The 19,681-nt window shown below is 37.2% G+C and overlaps 1 long non-coding RNA gene across 1 annotated transcript in view; it reads right to left on the reverse strand.

The window, feature by feature from the left end:
- LOC125329817 overlaps positions 1-19,681 on the reverse strand; it is a 41,384-nt gene that overhangs the window by 17,260 nt on the left and 4,443 nt on the right. The window contains exons 2-3 of the long non-coding RNA XR_007205283.1: positions 11,125-11,417; positions 8,127-8,194 (exon numbers count right to left, since the gene is read on the reverse strand). This is a non-coding gene — a long non-coding RNA (uncharacterized LOC125329817). The remainder of the gene's footprint in view (positions 1-8,126; positions 8,195-11,124; positions 11,418-19,681) is intronic.

The raw sequence follows: 19,681 nt of genomic DNA on the forward strand, positions 1-19,681 counted from the left end.
AATTACTCGGCATCCAAGTCAAGTAAACATTTTATACATTATAATATTATTTAGCAATTAAATTTCAAAGTAGCATATGATCTGTGGTGTCAATCTCAGGTTCCTTCCTTCCTTCCTCTTACATGATAAAACTTAATAAATAAAATTTAAAATGTACATTTATGTTCTGTTTGTAACTATCCCCCTGGCATTAATATAGGAGATGCTACCATACTGCAGTAATGAAACCCGACAAGATTCCTCAAATCTAAACACATTCAATACTAAAGTTCAAGATGAAATCTACTTTAATAAAGGGCTGTAAATATTTAGTTGCTATTTTTGGGGTGAATTTAGGGGTTTTTTTTAGGAAAGAACAAACATATACACCCATTTCAGCTGGATACAATAGGCCATTGTCTGTAATGTGCCGTTACTGAGCTATGCATATTCATGCTCCCAGCAGTTCAATATATACTCCTATCATTACCTCCCCAGAGATCTGCCTTGATTCTATCTCAAGTTTCATTCCAAGCAGCAGGTTTGAAGCTAGAAAACTTTATACTGTAAAGATTTTCTTGCTGCATATATTACAGTTGTAAATATACCTTTGAAACAATTCTGGAGGTGAGGAAATATTTCTCTTATCTATAGCTGTATTTTTGAATTACTTGATAAATAATTTCTGAGACATTTTCTATTATTTAATGAAGAAGTTTTTAACCATTTAAAGCCAAGAGCCACCAGATTAGGAAAATATGTAGCTGAACTGCTGAGCAGATGAATTAACAGAGCTAAGTATTCCTTTGGAGAGTCACCAGAAATGCTTCAGAGTCTTCCAAGATCTTGATTCTTAGCTTACTACCTAATTTTCAGTCTCAAGAAGGCATGTGAAGTTGTCATTAACTTTTACTGTGAAAATGTTTTACAAAGTGAGAGCTGCACAAATAAAGTGGTGGTAGCTCCCTCCAAGTGGTGACAAGTCTTGAGTAGAGTTGCAGCTTTACTCAACTATTTGATAAATATCCTGGATTCACAGTCACGGGAATAGCTTGTAAGTGCAAGCGAGGAAAAGTACACCTTTTCAAACCACTTGGCACTGATAACACAGCTAAGAAGCAAACTATCCAAGCCTGAGTGTCACCTGCAGACTCCTTGTGGTCATTTTCTCCAGAGGAACTTCCAGGAAAAGGCACTCAAGTATTAGTGTGAAAGTGCAGTAAGATATAGAACTTACCTTTCTGATAATGCCCTTTATGCAGAATTTTATCCTGTCTGCAGCCTATTCCTGCCCCAATGCTCCATGGAAATGTTTCAGGTTTGCTGTCCACCAACTGCCACTTGCTGTCGGAAATGGGGTGCTTTGTCCTAGTGGCTCTGTGCTCATCTTGGAGCTAACTGTAGTCTTCCTCCCCTTTCATCTTCCCATCCTTTGCCTTGGATTCTCTGACACCTATCCTGATAGCTCTGACTTTCCAGTCTCCTGGGAAAGCCCTTTTCTTTCTCTCCTTTGTGGAAAAATGACTCAACAGCTGTATGGGAAAGTTGTGTAGGTTTGCTCTGGAAGAGTTTGGTTTCCTCTCAAGACATTTCCCATTCACACCACAAGGTGTGAGCAGGCAATTATCCAGCTGTGCTTCTCTGCCCCGGTCTTGACAGTCTGGAGATGCTCTGACTTCCCACAGGCCAATTGTGGGGAAGGGAAACACCTATTTCATGTGGTCCAGGTCAGGCTGAGCCAATTGCTGGGATCCTGAGAGCATGTGTGTGTTTAAAATGAGTGTGAATATTTCACAGTAAAATATGAACGGTCTACTTTGTGGTCTTTTAAAAATATTTCTGGCACAGCAAAACAAATAAGATGGGAGACAGGCTTTTTGTATGGGATTACTTGGTGCCAGTGCAGAACTTTGTCCTTGCCAAGTTTTTGGTCAAGTTGGAAAGTGTATTTCCTTGATTATGATGAGGCGAGACGCTCTTTAAATAGAAAATAAATTTTACTGCCATCTGCAGAGCAATCTGATGAATTAAATGAGGAGTTACAAAACTCTTCTGTTGGCCCTTTTGGAATAAGTCGGTTTGTATGGATTTTATAAATCCAGAACTGGATTTTTAAATATGTCTCCCTCAAAATTTATCACAAAAAAGCTTGTTGGATGGTGGAAATCTTGGTCAAATAATATTCCTTTAAGATGTTTTCTCCCAGTTTGAGATAAAATTAGTCTGCTGTGTTGCTATGAGATTTAAACCCCATATCTCTGTACTTGTCATTTATTTTGAACAGTCTGAGATGCTTCAGGTGTTGGCATTCATATATCATCCATCAAATATAGCAAAAATCCCACTTTATTGCCAGAAACCTTGTGTCATACTCAGGTTTAACAAGCAACCTCACGAATTAAAACAAGAGCTTAGGTACACCAGCAGCTATAAACATCTGTTTAAACATGTTAGGGATTATTAGGGCAGTACCACAGCCTTGTTAACGTGAAGTGTGAGCCAGGATTGCAGTCCAAAGCAAGCATAAGAACTGTGATGTAGCAAAAAGAAGGGAAAACCTTGATTTTGCAGAGTGAAGATTAATTGGACATATACAATAAGTACACACAAGCTTTTAAAGTTTCATTCAAACCTACTCCAGCCATAAAAACACAGCTGTTCAAGCTAACTAAGCATTATAGGTCTAGACCTGCAAATGAGCACATGAATGGTATTAGAAATTAAAATCTGCAGTAAAAGTCTTTGGGTACATTTTGTCACATCTATACACAGATCCCATTGGAAATAATGCCAAGTTCAGAGTCAGACCTTGGTTTTCATCATACTCCAAAATCATATGATTGAACAATAATCAGTCTTGGGTTTTCAAACTTCCAATATAATGCTGTGGGATTAGGGAACCTGAGAGACAAGACAGTGAGAATGATTAATTTTTTGTGCAGAAAGATACCCAGAAGTGTTTGTTCTTTTTAGAAAAGACAAGAACAACCCATCTATTTCATTCTAGTTCTTCTCCAGTATGCTTTATGCCTTAACCATAATTGAAAAAACCTTTGCCAAAGTCTTTACTTCATCCAAGTAAAATCCCATGACTGGTGGTATTATCCTTCTGAAAGTGGCAGGTGTCCTTCCTTTAAATCTCTTCCTCTCTGGACTCCTTGATTTTGTGCTGTCTAAGCCCTTTTCATAAACCAGGGAATCTGTCTTTTAACAATTGCTGCTGTGCAGGTGACATGCAGATCCATCTTCTCACTCTTTCATCTTCACACCCGTTTCCCTCCATGCAAACTACGGCTTTAGGTATTCTGACATGATCTGATGGTTTGAATTTTAGTTCGTATGCAAGATGACTAAACCCCTTAGCGTTTTCATCATGTTGTTCCTTTCCTCCTTTTTAATAACTGTGAACAAAATTAAACTTTGTCATTCATGCAGTAATTATTTTATCATCATCTCTTTTGTGATCTGCAGATTTAGGTGATAGTCGAATATTGTGGATTTTTCCATACCTAACTGAGATTTCTCTTTTTTGATTTATTCACACAACTAGAATATATAATTAAAATATTCAATTGTGTCAATATTGTTTTCAGTTCTGTTGTGTTTATGTCCGCTCAAAGTGCTGTTAAATGTTTTCATTCTCATTTTGTTCACATGACTCGATTCTTTAAGTCCACCTAACTTCATTTTTTCCCCACACCACATGCAGCCTACTTCCATAATTTTCAAGTTCCACCACTGGTCAATCTCTGGGGAGCTCCCAATTTCAAAGAAGATAATGAAATCAATTTCTATTTGTCAAGTACAGCCAGATATTGCATATAAATAACTACACATACTTCTATTTTTAGTAGATTATTATTCAGAGTCATATGTTGGGGAACCCGGGTGTTTTGCTGCAGTGTAGGACTTCAAACAGGATGGGTAGAATAATGTTTAGAATAGACGAGACAATAAACAAATAGGTGTGAGAACATATTATGAGAATATCTTGCAGTGAAAAGCTGTTTGAACTTAAGAAATGGAAGGAAAATAGTACAAGCAAGTATTTCACACTTCTTAGTGTCTATATTGTGATGATAAAGAAGCACAACAACCACATACTAAAAATGCTAGAAATCTACCATCCATATCTTTGAGTGCCAGTGGAAAGAATAAAGACAAATCACTGTCATAGAAATATGCCTAAGCAGTTTGCCAAGAAGCAAATTTTCCTGCAGAGTTCTTAAATGATTCAGTGTATCCTCTGGTTTGAGAGAATTACTTTTTATCTTATTCCTGTGTGTCATGTTATCTATTCAATTTTTAAAAAACACGTCCTTTTTCTTATCAGGAGAAAGAACTCTTCCTTAAGTGCTGTAAGAATGAATAGCTTACAGAATTGTCTGTTTTCTAAATACATAGGTTGGGAGGATGAGTATTTAGAAGGACCAGTATTGGAAAGACTTTAAGCTGTATTTGCCACTTTAAAAATTAAATTAGTGACTACAGAAACTGTCCTGGACTGCAGTTCTTCATTGTAGATGTCTATTTCTGCCTTTTTGCTAGCTAGTGTTTTGAAAGAGGGAAAGGCAGTTTGTGAGAGCTGTATCTATCCCCAATGTCTTGGTGGAAGGTACATGGAAGTTGTTGAAGGATCTAAATCCCATCTGATCTACTTTCTGCCTCAGTCTGTTTTCCTCACTGCACTCATGAACAGGCTAACTTTCAACAAAAGACTGCTTTGCCTTTCCTGTTCCATTTGAAATATTAATATTGACGTTTGAAAACAATACCAGCCGTTCTGATGCACATGGCACTGCTGCAAAGGATGTTCACAGCTCGTAACAGAATGGTTCCAATTTGATTTTTCTAGCTGGTGTCAGTGTGACAAATACATGACAACTGCGGGAGAACGTGGCCAGTTTTCCTCCAAAAGCCTGACTGGCACATCTGAACAGTTGCTCAAATATGACAACAGTCAGAACCTAGATAAAACTTCGTGCTTTCAGTTCTTGAAGTGTGTATATTTGGAAAAAAATCCCCACCCAACTCAGCAACATAAAATCCCCCCACATTCTGTGTGTAACCAGTGATTTTGTAAACAAAAAATTAACCACCTGCTAGCAGGGGGTGATTAGCTTCCCTAATCTTCACAAAAAAAATTAAAACACCTTCTTTAGAGATGAGACCATCTCAAGAAATTTGTTTGAAATCAGACCTTATCTCCAGTGTAAATCTCATTTACCTTCAAGAACTCAGATACTAAAAATAGCACTGACTTTCACAAAACATTAAGGGCGTTATTCTAATACAACCTTCAGAAAAATGGAAGTGTGGTTACTCTCTCCATAGCAGTAGAATTGCATCAGGAAATACAGAAACAAATACATGAATAATATTTCAGCCTGAGACATGCAATACATTGTCATTTGCTGAATTTAGCAGTGGGATGCTGAAAACCCCTCTCTGCCTATGCCATGCCTGAGCAATGAGATTTGTTTGATTTGTACCCATGAATTCAAGATAAAAAATGAGTTTGTCTCTCCTAGAAAAATAAAATAAAACAAAAAAAAAAAATAGTTGAACATTATTCAAAAAAGGTATTAAAGGCAAACAGGAAAATGGCAAAACCACTGCTGCTTAGAGTGATGTATTTGACAATTCTGAACCGACAGATTGAATTATTGCTTGGGTTTTTTGGTTTTTTTTTAGCAGTTAATTCAGTTCTTGCTTTGTTTTGAAATGTAATAATCTAAGCATGTTTAAAAATTTAATGACAGATATTTTATACTCGAATTTAAATTCAGGAAAGCAATGACAAGTGCTCTAGTACAAAAATAACACACCTCATTTCAACACCTGAAGTCAATGTAATGTCTAATGTACAAATTATAGAATATACAGTAGAATAATTCTTTGATTTTTTTTTTTTTGGTCATAGTGATACAAAATTTTGCGGAATTGCAGAAACCCTCAACTGCTGATAAATTTTAAGGGGCATAACAAAAAATTTTTCAGTGTTAGGCTCCATCCTTCCTCAAACTTCCCCTTCACTGTGATACCTACAATAAATATTTCAGTTTTGGGACTGCTCATACAGTGATATCACACACCATCTTGTGTATCGAAAATCTGTATTTTTTCTCCCAAGCATCTGTACGCCTCTCTTGGAACTTTTTGAATTAGCAACGAGGACCATTTCTGTTCCACACAGACCCTTGCACAGTGGGCCACAGCAAGTACTTGTAGTTGCTATGGTAACATAACAGCTATTGAAGAATGTTGCAGTCTAAAGAGCATGATTTGAAAAAAACCATGGCATAAAACCATAATATAATACCAGTTTCCTTTCTTACAGAGCATTCTTCTTTTTGCTTCTGGTAGCCACCATATAGTAATCATGAATTCATCTTTGGATTTCAAACAAGATGGCACAGGTTAGTGCCAAGTGGGTGAATTAAGACTGAATTAAAGGAAAATAAGGAAGCAAGACTTTCCTGGAAGCACGTATCATGGTACTGAACCTGTTGAAATCGACAGCTGAGTGAAATGGAGTAATAGGTTGTTAAAGGAATCCTGAGTTTCTTGATTCTCATGTTAAGTAAAGGGGAAAAAGAGACTTGCATGGAAGGCACCAGAATCAGGGCGAAGAAAAGATTTGTATTGACAAATGTGCATTTCTTTCTTTGCCTTTATCATACATGGGAATTCTTCCCCTCTGCCACCCCTGCAGATGGTTTGCTCATTCCACAGTTTGTTGTGGCCCACTCAGGAAGTCATCTCAGATGTTTGCTAATGAATTTCAGATGCTGCTGCCCAATTTCTGCCCTTGTATAGTTAAACCACGAAGAATATTTTCATTGCCAAACTCAGAATAGAGACAATATATTCCTGTATGCTCTGGTGCTGGGAGGAAGATACTTCATAGAGAAGACTTTAAAATGAATATAATGAGGAATATGCAGAGGAAAATATGGTGCATATTTACATTGCAACTCCGACAACAAAGCAAAATTGAAAACAAAACAGAAAGCATGTTTGCAATATGTCACCCTAAAGGATATCTTTGAGTTGAAATATTAAAAGCATTCTCAGTAACAGCAGACTATGCCAGTTTAAAACAAAGCCCAAATTTGTCACACCTCAACAGCCTAGAGTGCAGTATTCAAAGCAATTCCAAACTATCCAAATGTTGCCCAAACTTGCAATCTGCTTTTCTTTCTTCCTTTTTCCTAACCTCTCTCTCTCTTCCAAATGCCTCACATCGTCTGGGTTCCAATATATGCTGTTGACCTGCCTGAAGTGTGCCTAGTCAGGGGATAAGGGAAAAATGTTACACCTATTTTTCATGTACTTTTTTTAATGATTAAAAAATTGCTTTCCTCTCTATGGTAATTGGGATATATAAATATATATAAATATGTGGATAAATAAACACATCCTCCTACCTATGAAAGATTCTATTGCTTTGCTCTAAAATTATAATTTACAGATCCTTTGTAGCTATAATTTATTTGCACCTAGAAACTGAAGTAGAGCCCTCACTGTGCTAAGCAGTTTATGAATGCATAGAATTAAAACTTGGAATGCCCAGAGCTTGGAGTTTTACTATTGCCTGCAACACATCAAGGATTTCACCTGTGAGGAAAAACATTGCCTGCCACAAAAATCCTCACCCCCCTAATGAGCAAGACAGCTTCATGAGGGGAGGAGAGGAGGCAAAGTGGTGCGTGGTTCTGAGGCAGATCAGCCACAGAGCACAGAGCGGGTCCTTCTGTCTCCTGTCACAGCGCGGTGCCCTGGGCGCGCAGCCTTAACACGTTTAACTACTAAATCCTTCCAGTGCCCTTGGAGAGACCAGCTCAACGAGCCTGCATTAAATACTCTGCTGATTCCAGTGCTGATCCAGCTTGCTTAAACCTTGCTTGAGTATCTCTGTGCTATGTTCCAGCCTGCCTGTGTTCTTCTGGGAGTTCCTAAGGAGTTGCCTCTGTTTTGAAAAATGATTCCTGGAAGGAAGGCTTGATCTGGGTGGCATAAAGTTCCCTTTCCAAAGAACAGAACAGGACAGGAGAAAGACGACTGTTCACCAAAGTCGTGGTGAAGAGTGTGGACAGCGCTGTTGATCACAAAGACTTGTGGGGATCTGGGGGAACAGGACTAACCTTTACTGGGGGGGACCCTCTTAGGCAGAGAGATCCATCACAGACTTCCACTGGACCATCCTTTCAGGCTTCCCAAAGCAAGAGAAATGCCATGGAAGAGAAACATATGGCACATAATCAAAAGGTGGATCTCAGGTGTTTCCAAGCTTGTTTTTACCACTCTGAAACCTATGAAAGTTACTACAAGAAGCTGCTTCTGGAATTTATATCCTTTTCATTACAGAATTTTCAGAATTATTGTTTTGGCAGCCAGCAAATATATAACGGAGGATTTTCCCCATGGAGTTTTTTTCATGTTAAAAATGCAAAAACAAGACAACATAAATGAAAGTGGGAAAAACTGAGGTGCCACTGTGCTAGCTTCAGTCTGGGCTTAGACTACATTTTAGCCTCTTCAATCACTTTGGAAATGCCCAGTTCTGATATGAAGTGACTTTTATGGCTGGGATGTTACACCAAGTTTTTCAGGTAGACTGGAGTGCTGACAGGTATGCAAGAGTGGATTTCACAGGCAGTAAAAATCAAAAGTACTTAAAAGTTTTAAAAGGTTTTTTAGTTAAACAGATTAAACGATAGTTTTGAGGAAGGTAAACTTGGGCCACAGATTTGAGTATTTTTTTCCTTGACAATTTAAAACTCAGGAACCAGTATTAAGAAAGTTTGTTCCTCTTTATGGTAGCATGAACCTCTTTCAATCGTCCTCAGTTTCTGCCTTATTGCGAATTTCTTTTCTATTATTTAGAATATATAACTACTTCTAATTTTAGAAATGTTTGAGCAATATGCTCGTGATATACTCTAGCTATGCCTACTTTCATTCCCAATACCCAGGAGATGGGTTTTAGCAACCTGCTTATGACCTACTTGCAGGTTGTTGCCAGTGGCAGCTTGAGGTCAGATGCATGGGATATTTCTTTCTGGGAAGGTGAATTGTTGAAGTCCAAATAAAAACATATGTTTAGATCTATTTCTGTGCTATAAATGCAATATTTTAAATAAACAAAATCCTAAATAATTTCCTATTTAGGAATCCAAATTAATTTCCTTTATTCTTGAGTGATCAACACACGGATTATTCCACTACAGGTAGACTGGAAAAACATTCTGGAGACAAGTTCTAAGAAAGCTTAAGTATGTAATTTTCCTAAAATTTAGCTTGAGCTATTTAGTCTTTGATATGCAAAATGAGAAGTGGAAACAAAGACTAAATGGAGTGAAATTTAGTCCTGCTCAGATTCAGTAGGAAGATATGACTTGTGTACCACCTATCCTCACAAATCCTCAAAAAGTGATAAACTGAAGTGCCAGATATAATTACACTTTACATAAACTTTGATGCAAGATTTAATTACCATATTTTGCGCAGTCTCCTGTACTGTACTGGAAATCTGTAGGCTATTTTATCTGTTGGCGTGGTCTAGATGAATAATATAAAAAAGTAACTTTTATTTTCTTTTTTAAAGCCTTAGTGGTAGTGTTACAATTTGTTTCATATTTCTTAACTCTTCCACATGCCTGGGGGAAAAAAAAAGTACTCTTTGATTTAACAATGACATATTAGAAACCAAAGCATGTGAAACATACTGGTGTTTAGCAAAAATAATTCTCCTGAAAGTTACTCCATGCTTATGCTGTCGTCAATGCCGGGAAATTATACTTCTTTTTTGTCTATGCAAATTCTACAGAGAGGTTTTCTTTTCTTTCTTCTCTGCATTTTGCACTCATTTTCATATATCTGTCATTGGAGCATTAAAAAATCATAAAAAAGCTTGGCGTTATAAAAGTCCTGACAGCACATTTTCAGCTTGTTTTATTTTTTTTCTTGTTCAATTCACAATCAATGTTTGGCAACATCAAAGCCTGTAGAAGAAGGTTTTTTTTTTTTATCTAGACCTTTTATTTAGCATGCTTTTAACAGCTGTTTGATAGCAACCTCCTTTCCCCCTCCTTCTCCCACTACAACCCCCCAAAATATGTCAAGTTTCTTCTAAGAGAAGAACAGGAAATCATTGGGTTGTTGTCTGCAAGGTTCCTCCCAACCATACAGGCTCTAGCTTGGGAAGGCACCTCCCAGGTTTGTGTTTTGGGCACTACAGCACAAAATGATGTTCATGTAATGACTAAACATCACATTAAAAGTAATTAGGCTTTTCCCCTGACTGTTCCCTTGGGAAGCCATTGCAGACCATCACGTCTCTATTCAGCAAAGAGGCCACATGGTTAACTCCACTCTGGCTGACCAAGAGGCCACAGCTGAAATGTTTATATCTAGTAGGTGCAGTGTTTCTGGAAACATCTGGGCATAGATCAGTCTCTGTTCTAGAAAACGAGTGAGAAGCTTATTGACAGCACAAATAGAATTTGCATCAAGTATCTGATTTAATAAAGATATAAGGAAATTAAGAATTTGAACTCCTTTATAGTCTTGCCTAATCTTGAGCAACATCAAGCCATTAATCAGGTGAGTAAAGATACGAACCTTGCTCCTGCCTCTCCTGCTATTTCATGTGGATTACAGTGCAGGAACATGTCTCCTGTACGGCAAATCAATCCCTGTCCTTGTCAGGAAAATGTGCAGAAAGGAAAAGCATCCCTGTGAGTCCTGTGTTCATGTGGGCAGCCTTTTACTCCTTGCAGTGGCAGAACTGAGGACTTGTCTGGCTGAGAGAAGAACCAAGCACAGCCTTGCATGTGTTATCAGGGCTCACTCAACACCTGGACAAGATATTTTTCAGGATGCTATTCACTAGCCCCATAAGTCTTTCTAATTTGATGTTATTTGATGTGAATTGTGTGTAAGTAATGTTAATTATGCAATAGGTTTTGAAGAATATGTTTTGATTGTACAATGGAAATGTCAGTCCCATTAACAATCATTATTACCTGTCAGAAAGCAGAAGCAGCTTTGAATGAATGCTAATTTTTTACTCTGGTATCTGTGCAGATGCATACCAATGTTTCCTATTTTGTTTATTTGTATCCTGATCATTACACCAACCTTCCTCTCTGTCCAAGTTTTCTCTCATTGGACTGAATCTGGAAAAGAGAGAAGGAGGCTTTAACTTCAGGCCTCCTGTGAGTCAGATTGTATTGAATGTGTTTTTGAAACAAAGGTTTCAGTCCTCAGAAAGTGGTTCATCTGCTGAAGTGTTTCCAAACCTTGTTCCCAGTGGTCTCTGGAATTTATTAGGTCTGTGGCAATGCTTCAGGAGTATTGGAGTGGGGTTTTGGAAGCAGCACTCCAAAAGGAAGAAACTTGTCCTGTTTCACTTTGTTACAGTAACAGCAGATCTGTATGAACAGGAAATGTGGAAGAGCATTAGAGGGAACAAACAATATTTCTGCATCCCACACTTCTACCAAATGGTGCTATTTTATAAAAGGCTCTGTACACCCTCCTTTACACTGACAATTAGGATCTACTTAGGATGATCAGATTTTCAGCCCTAAATCATGTTGCCCTTTCACTCCATTCTTGCAGAAGACCTAAAAGCTGGATATGAGGATGGCTCCTCCATCCTTTCAGTGTTGCTACTGAATTACCTACATAGCTTAAGTTTTGCAAAATATAGTACTTGGAGACTGGGTATTTTCTGTGCAACTTTTTTTCTGAACTTGTGACTTGTTCTCACTTGTGGGAAGTATTGACAACAGCAAAGTCTTTTTCTGGGCAAATAATTGTACCCTATTTGATTTCTCTGGGTTTCTGTTCTTTGATGTTTGCTTAATTAAGGATCAATCCATAGATCTAAACTCATATTTCAGTAATTTAATAGGATAAAATAATTACATTTGTCGATCTAACAGTTTTTGAATATGTAATTGGCAACCTTTATGAAATCAGATGGATAAGGAGTTAAAGAACAACAGCATGCTTTGAACATGAGTGAACAGCAGGGGATAGTCAGTGCACCTGTATAGATTTTATTCAACAGCTTGTGTGTAATTGAAATGACTATTTTATTAGGAAAAAGGTGAAAAGTGAGCGACAACAGGAGCAGGAAAATCATTGTTGGCTTGCTCTGACTTCCTGTAAGTTGGATATCCTGGAACAAAGTTTTCATTCATACATATTTTCTTGTATTTTTTTAGGAAGAGCAGTCCATGAAGCCTCCAAATTCAATTTCAGCTGTAATGTCATGCCAGATGAGGCAGTAGTTTGTGGAGTACCTGGAACAAAACTATTATTCCATTTTTCACTTATAAAGGAAACCCCACCAGAGATTTCTGTTTTTCATTGCATAAGGTAGGATTAAAAAAATAAACCAGAGATGGGGGAGATTAGTTAGGTAAAAGAAACAAAGGCAAGAGGAATGGCTCTTGAGTGTGCTTTATCATTGATGGGATGCAGTTTGTAGAACAAGAAATGGCACATTTCTAGACATTTAATGAGAATATTTAGTAAGTATATATGCTCCTGTTTTTGTATGCATATTGTAAAATAAGTATTTGACTTCTAGTAAGTTTGTGTGTGTAGGTTTATCTAAACCAGTGCAGATGTAGGAGCATTATGCTGCATTAAATCTACTACAAGTAAATAACAGGAACACCTTAACTTACAGGTTCAGTTTGCAGGTAGTAAAATAGTGCCCAGTTTCAGTGCCATTTCATTAAATACTGCTGTATCCCATTAGAAGATTGTGAATGGACTGTCTGTATGGATTATGTGTCTTAGAAGTATCTCATAAGAAGCTTTGAGCAAACCAAGAGTATTTTTTAGTACACTGGGTATAAAATACTTGTAGGAGAGTGATTAACACTGTTCCTTAGTGAGACCACACAAAAAAGGTGACATTACTCCCACATATAGCCTTGAGAGTCTCTAAAGTTTAGGGCAGATGAGAAGATGATATATAGTTTTCAATGTTTCAGATGAGAAATGTGGAACAAAATTTTTTTTAAGAATCTAAAATCAGACTTCTAAACATTGAAGCACTGCCTCATTAAGCAGATGCTATGTTTTTCAAAATTACAATCCAATTGCATAAGCTTCAGATCTAAAAATGACTGATGGAAGACATCTGCCAAACATCAAGATACCAGTGGTTTTTTCCACTGCTGGAATATTACTTGGGGTAATTGCAGAAGAATAAATAATTAGAACAGAAAGCATGATGTTAGGTGGAAATTAAGTTTTTAAAGGAAAATCCTGGTCACAGAGAAATAAATGAGTATTTCCCTCAGGTTTAATGAGCCAAGATTTCACTTTTGAAATTTAAGGTCTTGTTTTCAGTATGCCTTGACCTGAAACAATACTTTTAATGTATTTACTTCTGATTTGTTAATTTCTATTGTACATATAATATTTTTATGTATATACACCCACAGATGCATACGTATAATGAACCCAAAACCTGTTAATGTTCTGGAAGGTAAATCATAAATCACATGCCCAAATTAAAATATGTGAATAGTGTAGTCCTCTACAAATAGCGCCTTGATGCTAGGTATGATCTTACATATTCACACATTGGAGATGTCTGTGGATGAAATCAGCTATGTGACGTCAATATGGCTCTCTTTAAAGTAAAGCTAGATTTATAACAGCAGTGATTCTGCAGCAGAGCTCCAGAACTTTGCTGTAATTTTAAGAATGCAGTGCTTTTCTCCGTGTTCATTCAAATATGTGTGTATGTCTGCAATAAAGGTCAAAAAAAGGTTTACTGCTGAAGCTGAGTCTGTCACTCTTATCAGAAAGTTCTGCACAGCAAAACCGAGCAGTTTGCCTGTTGATGCTTTGTCTGATAAAAACTGTTGTGAACACATCTTGAAAGAGAACATAAAATAATACCCTTACATTGCCCTTTTAATTAACTATTAATAATAAGACTGCACTGTTTTAGAGCCCAGCAAGAGTTTCTCAGTGGATGATGTGCCAGGCTGATTGCCAGCTATTACAGTGTACTCAGAGGAGCAGCCTTCACCAAAAGCTTGGTGAAGGGAATGACAGAAACATTTTGAAGTTTAATAGTATATGCACAACAGAAAAAAAATATTAAAATGTAGGCAGAGAAGGAAGATATGCAAATTTTAAGGCAGACATTGATCTTAAACACAAATTATTTTAGTTCTTTTTTTTTTTAATGCACATTTAGCAGCAAATCAAAACTGCTGAATGGAGGTACTCTGTTTCCTTAATGCTACATCTTTGAATAAGATCTGGCTTTACCTTAATCAGAATGACTGAGAAAAGGCAACATTTTTGCTGGAGCTACTCTGTGGGCATGGTACAATGGGGTTAATTTATTTATTTACATTTCACAAAATAAAAGGAGTTCTCATAATTGCATAAATGAAAAGGGAAGCTTCTAGCTTGTCTGTGTGTCTCAGTGGCTGTACAGGATTATCCTTCACGCTCTGCTTTACAGTGACAGCCAAACAAGCAGCTACAAGCCACCAGATAAAAAATGTGTTTCTTTTTTTGCTTAGAAAAGGAGTTAAGTAGTTTCCCCATGCTGTAAGAACTGTGGCACTGAAAGAGAGGGGTGAATTTCATGCATCAAGACTGGCGGTAATACAGACCTTTGCAAGAAGTTATATAAGCTAGAGCACTGCAACACAAAAGTTAGTATCAGATTAATTGCAAATGAATCATTTGAATTATTTCCTTGTCTTCTCTAGAGTGCTTGAATATTCCCAAATAAATAATGAGCTTTGAAAGATATTCATCCCCCCAAGAGAGACAAGTTTCTGTAAACTTGACTTAAAGAAGTATTGCTGCAGGCAATGAAATCTATAAAAGCAAACAAAGCCCAGGAGATAGGTTGCCTTCTGGCAGACTATTAGAAAACATTTCTTTAGCAACTTGCTACATTCTTCAAAATAATTACCACTATTATTTTTAAATGGAAATATTTTCTGTTTGAAGTAGTATTTTAAAAAGCCTCAGGATCAGAGCACACCAGAGTGTGTCTTATCACTAGTCCTGCTGAATGTGCCTGCAACAGGGCTCATAGGACATAACCAGCCATCTGAGCTTGAATGTGTGGGTTAGTTTATTTCTTTGCTTGGGGTTTTTCGTGAGGGGAGGTGGGGTTGTATGTGGATATATTCTATAAACTCTGACCAATCTGGGCTCCGAACATCTGGGAGACTGCAGAGCTCTTCTCTGCTTCAGACCAGTTTGTTCAGTGGCTCTTTTTTATTAAAGGCCCAGCAAATGGATTTGGAGGCAAATTCTCCAAACTCTGTGGAAGACAAATGATGATTTATTGCAGCACTCTCCTACCATGTTAACTTGAAAAGACAACTGAATGCAACTTTTCATGTAGAATTCCATAGCTCTGGTACGATACACACCTCTAAGAAGAGCTCTAAATATGTTACATTAAAGCTCCTGTTTTATAATTGGAACTACCTAATTCCACCATACAGTGCAGAGAAAATCTGGACATCAGAAGAGGTCAGGCTGTGGTGAAGCAAGAGGGGTTACATGTGCTGTCCTGGTAGCTCAAAGTCCACTGACAACTAGCAGTGGTCTTACTTGGGGATTTAAAAAATTTTATTATCCTAATAGACCATCTAAATCTGTGAACTGGACATCTGATCTCTAAAAATTTTCCTCCACCCACAAAACCAATTATGCACTTGCCACTAAACAGCTGCCTACTTCCAACATTCAAGAGAGTACAGAGTATGAGGAATGTGCCTCTGACACGTACCATAGAAGATCTACAGGAGAAATTAAGGTTTCTGCATGCAAAATTTAAAAATAGAGTATGGCATAAAATCTAACAGTACCTATTTACAATCATATTAAGAAATTACTTGGCAGACTGTTAACTTCAGCTATTAAAATAATTATTCAACGTGAGAGAAACTAACAATTATATTTAACATTGGTTTGTCAGAACTTTCTCATTTATTAAGTTCAGTGACAATGCCTTTAAGAATAATATGATAGAGGAGTATCTTACCATGAAATATAGCAAGAGACAGCTTTACTTTAAGCAGAGATTTCTGTTTACTTTAGATGAGCCACTGCGAAGTCTTTGCTATGCTTGTTACTAATTGCAGTGATTTAAAAAGACTTTCACTTTGATCCTGTACTCTTGGGATAGTGAGTGCAGTAACTCCAGGACTGTGTTCTAGACCTCTCCTTTTGTAAATCTATTTTGAAATGAGTTATATGGGGAAACCTTCAGAAATTCAAGAAAGTTTTTGATGTGAAGTCCTGAAATCTTTTTTTTAGGGGAGTTTCTATTGTAGCACCATCACGGTGACACTGCTGAACTACGGGGATTTAAGAACTTGTCCTGCACATTAGATATCCCTATCAAGTAAAAGCAGAAGAATGTGCTGCAATTATAAATAACATTTTAGACATGACACAAGTGCTATGTATTTATTTTAGACACAGCAAGGAATGCAAATGAATTTCTGCTAACAACTGGTATTCTAAAGTATTAAGTTTTCTTCCTGGATGAAGTTTTCCCATTATGTCTCATTATTTCAGCCAGCATTTATGCTTTTATGCCTTTTTCTTTTTTTGAGGAGATATTCTACCAAAAATAAATAATTAAACCACAGATGAACTGTCAAAAGGGAACATTCATATTTTAACGCAACATTAACATTTTGGTAATTAACATGGCAGTTAATGCTTTTAGCAGATGTAACAACATTAGACTTGTAAATTTTAATTAAAGTTAATAGTTCATGATAGCTGTAGGGATCAGGCATCCTCTCTGGATACTGAAAACATGTCTAATGTGATTAGAAATACTAATTGAAGAAAAAAGGACTGCTATAGTAATGACTGTACTTCTTTATCCTACTAAATTATTACAAACCTGCAGGAAGTTTTAAAAATATATTTGTAGGAGGAAGCCTGAAGAGTCAAATGCTCCCCTTGAAGAAATTAAAAGGGGTCAAAAGAACATTGCAGACATTTCCTGTGTGTTAGAAGGCGAAAATCATTAATTGAAAGCCATTGCTCCTTCCTTATCCTCCTGAGATCATATTCCCAAGAAACACTATAAAGTTATTTGGTTACATTTCACAACCCTTTTGGATTTAATTAGGAACTAATGGGTTAGTTTTAATTCCCTCAGAGGCTTTGAATTCCAATAGCAGGCAGAGAAACAAGACTGGCACTGGGAATTATGACTCAAGTGGACATCTCTCAGTTTTAGTGCAAGTTAAGAGATTGAGAGTGAGTCCTTTTCATGGCCTGCTGATTCATGAAACATTTTAATAACCACAGGGAAAGGATTAGTTTTATTAAGGGTAATTACAAGCTGCTAGCCACCTATAAAATGCACCCCCATTTTATTGTAAAATGCCAGCAATATTTATTTCACTTGTTCTGTGCATTTTTTCTTGTCTTAAGCTGGCTCTGAAGTCAGTAGAAAACTTCTGTAGTCCCCATTCTAGCAGAATTGCCACTGAAAATCATATTCTTTCTAAGGTTTCAGCTAATAAAGACTAAACAGTGGAAATTAAGTTTGCTTTTTTGACTGACAATAGTTATTTTTAGGATAAATGCACTTATTCCCCACTCATGCCGTTAGCTCCATTTCTGTCAACACCCTTCCAACATCACCATAAATTATTATTCATTTGTATTGCAGCACAGGCATAGGCTCCATTCAACCAGGCAAAGTGCAAAGACATGGTGAGAGACAATTCTTATTTGGGAGAATTGCACTCTAACCAGTTGTGACACAGGCTGAGTGAGAGAAAGGATGCTAGCAGAACAAATGCTGGTTTACCTTTTGTTTTTATCTGAAAGGCTGGAACAAGAGATTAGGAAATTTGGTCAAGCTTATATATATGGAAAGAATGAATAAAGTGATTTGAATTAAATTTCTTGAGTAACAATGGAATTGAGAACATACTGGTCAAAGACATATTAGACTCTGGGCAAAATGCCTACATGCAATGTAGGTACCTTTTTGTCTCGTGTCAGGACTAAATGTAAACACTAAATGGTGTTTAATTAATCATGAACCTCAGGCTGCCTTTCTGCAAAGGTGTACACTTTATTGAGTTCAGGCAAGAAGACCTGAACTGTGTATTTACAATAGCTGTCAGGTCTATCACCTGGAATGATACAGTGGGTAACACAATGTATTCGAATATGCACCTCCATGAGGTCTGTGGCTTCATTGACTTGTGTGCTAAATAGACAAGACATCTACCATGGTCCATTGAAAAATCCCAATATATTTTACAAACTTTTAAATTTTACCTGTGTTACAATGTAAGGTAACTTGCTCCTACGGACACCCCAGAGTTCAACACTGGGGGTACAATGGTGAGGATGTCTGATTTACCCTGGGTTTTATTCAGGTGGGAGAGGAAAATTAAAGTTATGGTTAAGGTTTCAGTCATTTTTTTAGACACCACATCCTCATTCCTCATTTCCATCACTAAAGCCCATGGGATCTATATGCATGGATATTTATTTTATTTGGCTTAAAATGTAATGGCTATGAATTTTCATTCATAATACTGCATTTTTGTTTTGTCGTATTATAGTAATAATGTCTCCAGCATAACAAGCTGGCAGCTATAACTTACTGAAGGAAAGGATGAACTTGACTAAATTTTACTTTTTTCTTTTTTTTTTTGTTAAAATTCCCAGGTCCAAAAGCTAAGGCCCAGGTCTTCAGCTGTATAAATCAGCATGACTCCACTGAAGTCAGAGCAGCTACACCAACTTACACTAGGTAAGAGTCTGAACTTCAGTGACACCAGATACACAGTTTACAGGTTTTATTGGCAAGTACACATTTATAGACTTGGAGGCAGTTTCTAATCCTGTGTCATATCGTAAACACTACCACCTTGGACAAACAGAGAGAACAATAATTTGGACGCTGAAAGTCTTACCCACTTCTCTAAGAGTTTCTTTTATATGAATATGTTTCTGCTCTTCTGTGAAAGAGCCCCATGCACGCGAAAGAACCACATGCATGAAGGACCATTGCCAGACAGAAGTTAGATAGTTTCTACCACTAGCAAAATGTACTAATACTCAGATTCTGGCATTCAGAGCCGGGTAATCAACTTACAAGGTGGAAAATTGAAAAATATATAAAGGGAATACTTTGCCATCACTGATTAGTCACACAGTTCATTGTCGCATTGTTACTGAAACTGTTACATTTGCACTGTTCAAAACATGCTGGACCTTTAGATAAATGTAAAGGATGACTTAGCAAAAAAATAAAATCTTGAGAAGAACAGTTTGGGGTTTATGATAAATATTTGTTAAACAGGAAGAACTGAGGTAAGACATAATACAGATGAATATGTCTGCTGCTGGTTCTTGAACAGTCATTGCCATCATGCGTAAATGGCAGAACCAGCCCTAAACTGCATTTGAACTTGCTGCCTGGGTAGTCTGTTACTGACATTACTAAAACGAGGGTGAGTAGTCCTGCCCTCAGGAAACACGGGGAATGCCAGGAGATGCTGAGGGTAGATGGGGATGGACTGGGGTATAAAAAGCCTGAAGCCGGCTCATCTATCTGCAGTGGAGTGGGAGTTTGGATGGACAGAACAGCCTGTCCTACACTGAGATCAGCCGGTGGTCAATTAACCTGCAC

Source organism: Corvus hawaiiensis, chromosome 9 (genome assembly GCF_020740725.1).
Source record: "Corvus hawaiiensis isolate bCorHaw1 chromosome 9, bCorHaw1.pri.cur, whole genome shotgun sequence".
Taxonomy (NCBI): Eukaryota; Metazoa; Chordata; class Aves; order Passeriformes; family Corvidae; genus Corvus; species Corvus hawaiiensis.